Genomic DNA, 6,263 nt, shown 5'->3' on the forward strand with positions numbered 1-6,263 from the left:
CGGAGGATGGGCACACAACTTGGTTTTCGGTGCGCTGAGCCGATTTGCTGCACGCCGTGAAAGGACGGCATGCTGGGTTTTCACTGAGGGCTGCTTTCCCAGAGGAGGGATTTCTGTCAGGGATATTAACTCCCTGCTGGTTGAAGCTGAGTGCTTTGAGCAGCTCTCACTGATGTCTTAAAAATAGAGATATTCTTATGAATATATCCCAAAGACTGAAAAGGTCCTTGTTCCCCAGCAAAATATGTTGTCACCCATGCACCAAGCACCATCCTTTCTACCACAGCCTTGCTGGCATTTGGCTTTGTCTAAAGGACAGTCAGGAGGTTGCATCCTTTTCCTCAGGACCATCACTTTGTTGGAGTTTGGGCTCATTGAAACCCCAGGGGATTTCACACACCTTGGATTTATTTTGATGCCTCTCAAGAAAGCTGACGGGTTACGTCCCTCTGTTCCCCTGCGCATCAGCCTGAATGGGCTGGTGGCCAGCCTGGGCCAGGTGGCACCCACCAAGGAATAGGTGTGCAGGTGGACTTCCAGGCTTGGGCTACTCACAGATGGCAAGAAGTTGATGAATAAGCTGTGCATAAAGTGCTACCTACCTTCTCTGACCGAATTGCATCTGGGAACATCAGCTCAAGCTCTGAGGCGCTGCCAGGGTGCAGTGGGCTCGGGGAGGACTGTCACCGGCACTGAAGGGGCAGAAGTGCCAGTGACTTTCAGGTTGCTCCAGACTTTCAGATGTCTCCTCTGACACCAAGCTGAACCAATGCATGGAAATTAAGTCTCTGTCACACGCAAAAGCACCTGTTGAGTGAAAAGCTAAAGGCTTTGCTTGTTCTTGGCTCTTATATGACTGCAATTTATTTCATTTTCTCAGGAGGAAAGGAGTAAACTACTGCCTTGGCCCAATCCCAGTCTCAATGTCTCTTCTGCCTGCATGGGGAGTCAGCTGAAGGTATTTTTTCCTTCTGTACTAAGGCAGGGTACTGCTGCCACATGTCTCACTCTGTTTCAATTGCCTCCTTTTCTGTGTCACCAGAGCAAGTTACTTCAGACCAGATTTTCCAGGTCCAGAAATGCCGGTGGATGAAAGCACTCAGTGTGATTTTCACCAGAGGCTTGGCCAAATTAGGTCATGGATTGTCACTGGAAGGCGTAGCAACTTCCACACGTGCCTGCCTGCCTCTTCCAGGCATGCAAACCCCTGCTCACCCCTGAATATTGATTCCAGCATGCCAGGGATGCCCGCGGAGACTTTTCTGCGTGAAAACCGACTCGGACAAAAGAAATGCATGTGAGGGTCCCAGTGGCTGTCTGGGAGGAATCGGTCCTGCAGCAACCCCACCAAGCCATGGTTTTCTCTGTCACCTGAGGGAGGGCAGCAGCATGGGGATGGGAAGGCTGGGTTCAGGTGCTAAGTGCAGCCAGGGGTCGATCCCCCTGTCTCTCATTTGCTGTTCTTTGGCCAGCTCTGCATCTGGCTGGGTCCTCAAGAGCCCTGCTCTGGGTGTGGGGGCTCAGGCGTGCGTGGGAAAGGGCTCTGCACAGCAGAAGAGCTGTGGCCAGCCTTCACATATTGCTTATCTGAAAAAAAACCCCATGATTTTGCATTATTTTCTCCTCAATCCACATTTGCTGTCCCTCCTAATCTTCTCTGCTGTTGTTTACGGAAGCACTGGGGGTGGATTTCAAGCACCCAGCTGCATCTCTGACCCTGAAAACTAAACCTCATGGAGAAATGCCGTGGTTGGTTCAGCCGCGGGGTCCCTGGGTGTCGGGAGCTGGAAATGGGCAATCCTGGCGGCGGGCCTGGCTGCTGTTCCTGGCTCCCGGCAGCCCCCGGTGACTGGCTTACGCTGTGGAGGCACCAGCTATCCCGCCTGGAACGCCGAGGGAGGAAGGTAAAAATACCTCCTCGGTCACATGCTTGCGAGATTCCTGGATGGAAGATGCTAAAAACGGCACGACAGTTTTGGACAGGTCGGGTTTCTTGGCAACGCTGTCAGCAACTAGTCTTCCTCCTGGCTTTGCACTGAAAAGGAGGTATGGAGTTAGGGCTGGGGGAAAAGCAGCGCTGCCCTGGGGCTATGTGCCAGGACCTGCACCGGGAGACATGCCTTCTTCCAGCTTTCTTCCTGCCTTAATACATCCCATCAAGAGATCTTCATGGCCAAAAAGGGTGCTGTGAAATCATGACGCTGGCTGGGAACAGAGCAGAGGCAGAGCTGGACCAGCCCCCGCTGGTCTAGGACACCAGTGCTTCATATGAAAAAGGGCATTTTAATGGTCAGAAATGGTCAGAACAGACTCATCCCACACATATAACAAAAGGAAACTTCCAAGGAAATAATATAGTGGGGAAAAAGCTGGGTTTTTTTCCCCCACAGGGTGGTGGAGGGGGCGAATCTCTGCCCTCCCAGAGCTGCTGGTGCTTTGCGCTTTCCTGAAGCAGCACATCAGTTTGGGACACCCCCAGGAGATGCCTGGGGGTGAGGGGGAGCTTGCCCTGCCCCGGAGGAAAGATGCTTGGCAAACGCAGAGGCTGCATATCTCTGGGATATTCCCTAAAACAAGGAAAAACGAGAGCTGCTATGACCATTACAGGCAAACCCAGATTAAGAGTTTGGGAAAATCTTGTATGTGCAAAACCAAGAGAGCTGTGGGACTTCCTTCCTGTTGTATAAATAGTTTTTTGTAAACCACGAGCTTCAGCCACATTTATTTCAGTTGTAACTACTTTCTAACAATACTAAAATGAGGATGGCAGGAGAAGAAAAGCCAGCCTCCGAAATAAACAGGGGGTAAGAGCAGGCAGAAAGACTTGCGTGATCCCACTCCCATGAGTTGCAGGAGCTGTTGGAGGCAAACGGGCCATCCCGCAGCCCCGGTCCCCAGCTGCAGCTCCTCGGCTCCCCCCATGCATGCCTGCGCCGGGGGGCTTGCAGGAGCCTGGCTGTGGGCAGCGCCTTCGGGCAGCTGCCTTTGGCCAGGGGCTAGACGTGGCGGGGAGGACGGGCACCTGTGTTGAGTAGGATGAGTCCTGTAAATAGAGCAGAAACCCCATTGTGGCCTTGGCTTCGCTTAACCCTGGCTTCCTGTGAACGCTTCCTCCAAACACTTCCTCCGGCTGCTCAGAGCTCCACAGCGGCCGTGCTCCTCTGCAGTATAAATGCAAATGGATTTGGTAGGTGCTCGGCCAAATAAGCACTGAAGCAGCTGGGTTGTGCTGAGACCTCAGAGGCTTGGCCGTCAGCAAGAGGCATTGTGTCTCACCAGTGCTGCCCAAAACCAGTAATGGCTGTTGAACCCCCCAAGTGATGCTGGTGCATCTTCTGTGGACACTTCCCCAGGCCCAACAGGGAGCACGGAGCAATGAGAAGTATTGGGAGGCTGATTTATTAGTAGTCAGCTTCTTGTTAACTCCTGGAAGAGGAGCTTGGCCCCTTCCCCAGCTGGGGAAGGCAGCAGGGCTGCAGCCAAGGAAACAACACGATGAACACTGTGTCCTTGGCAGCTCTGCATTTTGAGTTACTACCTTAAGGGAGGCATCAGCCTGTGAAAAACACCTTTGAAATCCAGTTGCCAGATAACCATCGGGCGAAGCAAGACGTAGCTTGGGTTGCCTGCCTTGGGGTTGAGTACCAGGGCTGCTCTCCACCGTGGACCCTCACCCCGCAGGCATGCAACTCCCCTTGGGTGAGCCGGTGGTGTAGCCGGTGCTGCTGCGGGGTGCTCAGCTCCCAGCAGTGCTGCTGCTCTCCTGCCTCCACCACCTCCTTGTGAGCCAAGCTGGCTGCTCCTCATGCAGGGAAAAAGGTCTCTTTTCCCAGCCGAGGTGGCTGAGATAGATACCCATAACGGGGCAGGGGGGAGGCAGCACCCCGACCCCACTCTGCGCTTAGGTGTGAGATCTCTTGGCAGCACTCCCCTGTGTTATCTTAGCTAATGTGCAAGGACAGGGGAAGCCAAATAACTTTAAAAATATCTATCTACCTGCCGTGCAATGTCAGCTTGCCGCTCCCCAGGAACAGCTGCTGCAGAAAGCCATCCATCCCAGGGAGCTGCTCTCACAGCGCAGGCATGAGCCCAGCGGATGGGAAATCGCAGGAAGGAATAGTAAATTAGGAACCAGCACCCTTCCCATTTAATTTTAGCAGCAGCCAGTGGTGTTTATGGGAATTTCTTCTTCTTCGTCCTCTGTGTTCCTGTTGACTTCCTTCTTGATGATGTTACGGCTTCGGTCAGCATGACCTGCAGGCAGATGAAAAGCAGTGAACAAGCCCTTGCCTTGCCATGGGGAGGCGTGGGATGAGGAGCTCTGGCATGGTTATTTATGTGGGTTGCTTTGGTCTTTTTGGTGCCCACGCTTAGCCTGAAAGGCTTAATCCTCAGTGAGGCTGATCACAGCTTTCCTCAAATCAGACCTTGCTGAGAGTTCAAATCATCCCCCTGAAACTGTAAATGTCCCTAAATCTCCATCCCCATCTGCCCGTGAGAGGCAGCGAGCCAAAGCGAGTGCTGGCTGCAGGAGCTGCTTGTGCGCTGGCCCTCAGTCACCGGTGGCAGGTGGCAGCAGGGGATGCTGCATGAAGATGCTCTCTCCGGGCACGAGTGGAAAAGCAATCATAATTTTCTGATGTGTTGGGCCCTGCTGGGAGGCTATCATGCTGCTCCAGACTGTGCATCTTCATTACCGTTTAATGGCACAGCCTGTTTAATTAGCCCACCTGCTCAGCAGCGGGAAAGGGATGGCATTCCCAAGCCTTGTACATCACCTTTCCCGATCTGAGTGGGGCAGGGGCTCTGCAAAGCCTTCAGACATGAGAGCTGGCAAGGAGCACGCCAGGCAGCGTCCCACTCTCTGTCCCGCAGCAGGATGATGTTCCTGCTTTCCCTTCGCTGACAGGCAATAGCAAGCCTTGCCTTCGCCCTCTGCCAGCGCCCCCACCCCCCCCCCCCCCGCTTCCCCTCTCCCTTCTGTTTCTGGGGGACCCTTGCCCCGTTAGAAAACCCCCATGCACCCATCCCTGGCATGACAGGGCATTCAAGCCCCTCCTCAGAGCCAGAGGGCAGAAACCCCTCCGCAGGGCCACCACAGAGGGGATGAGGCTGCTCTGGATACGCACCCACAGCTGCCCTGCACCTGCCCACAGGCCTGGCTGGTGCAGGCAGGGGGCTCGGGGCAATCACGGCATGCATGCAGGCAGGGCAAGGAGGGCAGCACGGCAGCTCTGCTCCCAGCCCAGCACACAGATGTCTCTGCATAGTGCCAGTCATGATTTACCATTGCATCTACCTGATTCTACTGATCAGGTAACATAGGCTCACCTTGCCTCCTGCTGGGCTTTGCTCCAGGTGCTGCAGAGCGGATGGGCAGAGTTATGGCAAGGAGAAACTCCATTCCATTCCATTCCATTCCATTCCATTCCATTCCATTCCATTCCGTCCCCCTGGGGCCAGGGTGCTCCCCTGCTGCTTTCTGGCTCAGGTCATTCCCTCCCAGCATAGAGATCCCAGCACCTTTCTGAAGTAGTAATTGTGAGTTACTGCTGACCCCCATCAGCTGGGACTTAATCCCCAGCAGCTGCCAGTTGTGGGGTCAGGTTATATAGGGACCTGAGGGCCCTCTCCCAAGTAAGGGGTGGAGAGTTGGATGTTGTTGTAGTAGTGCTGTAGGTAAGTTCCCAGTCTGCTCAGCATGCTGTTGTACTGGGGACCTCAGAAGAGGTATTTCAGCATCCTTTTTTTTTCTCCCCCTTCCCTCCCCCCCCCCAGTGATGGTAGGTAAATCATGCTGCAGCAGGTGGGGGTGGGGAAGAAAAGGAAGCTTTTAGACCAAAAATGTTGCTTCTCATGTTTATTCCCTATAGACTAAACCCTAAAATTTTAGATCCTTATGTTCCTGCTTTAAATGCTTCTTTGTGAAAGATTTGGAATCTAAGCTGTTATGTTAAAGCTCCTCATGCAGCATGTTTTACCTCCTAAATATGCCTGGGGGTTGTTTTCCCTGCAATGGAAACCAAAACACAAGCAGATTATGGGACTCGGTGGTAAAAATGAAGAAGTGAGTTCTAAGGTTTTAAATCCCCCCGCCATGGGGCAGCTGGCATGCAGCTCCATGCATGGCCCATGGGGAGCAAAAGAGTTTGTCTGGGCAGCCATTGGGATGGAGGGTGTGATGGGATGCTTTGTGGCTTGCCAGGAAACCATTTCAGACAGATGTAAAGAGTAACAATTTTCTGCTGGCAAGAGGGGCTGAA

General features: G+C 53.5%; 1 long non-coding RNA gene across 1 annotated transcript; it reads right to left on the bottom strand.

Annotated features, from left to right (window-relative positions):
* Positions 1–2,651: 2,651 nt before the first annotated feature.
* LOC127013762 (uncharacterized) lies at positions 2,652–5,403 on the bottom strand. Its single transcript, XR_007766115.1, has 3 exons — positions 5,332–5,403; positions 3,997–4,254; positions 2,652–3,043 (listed from the first exon to the last, which is right to left on the bottom strand). It is a non-coding gene; the product is annotated as an uncharacterized LOC127013762 (long non-coding RNA).
* Positions 5,404–6,263: the final 860 nt, after the last annotated feature.

This window comes from Gymnogyps californianus, chromosome 2 (assembly GCF_018139145.2).
Source record: "Gymnogyps californianus isolate 813 chromosome 2, ASM1813914v2, whole genome shotgun sequence".
Taxonomy (NCBI): domain Eukaryota; kingdom Metazoa; phylum Chordata; class Aves; order Accipitriformes; family Cathartidae; genus Gymnogyps; species Gymnogyps californianus.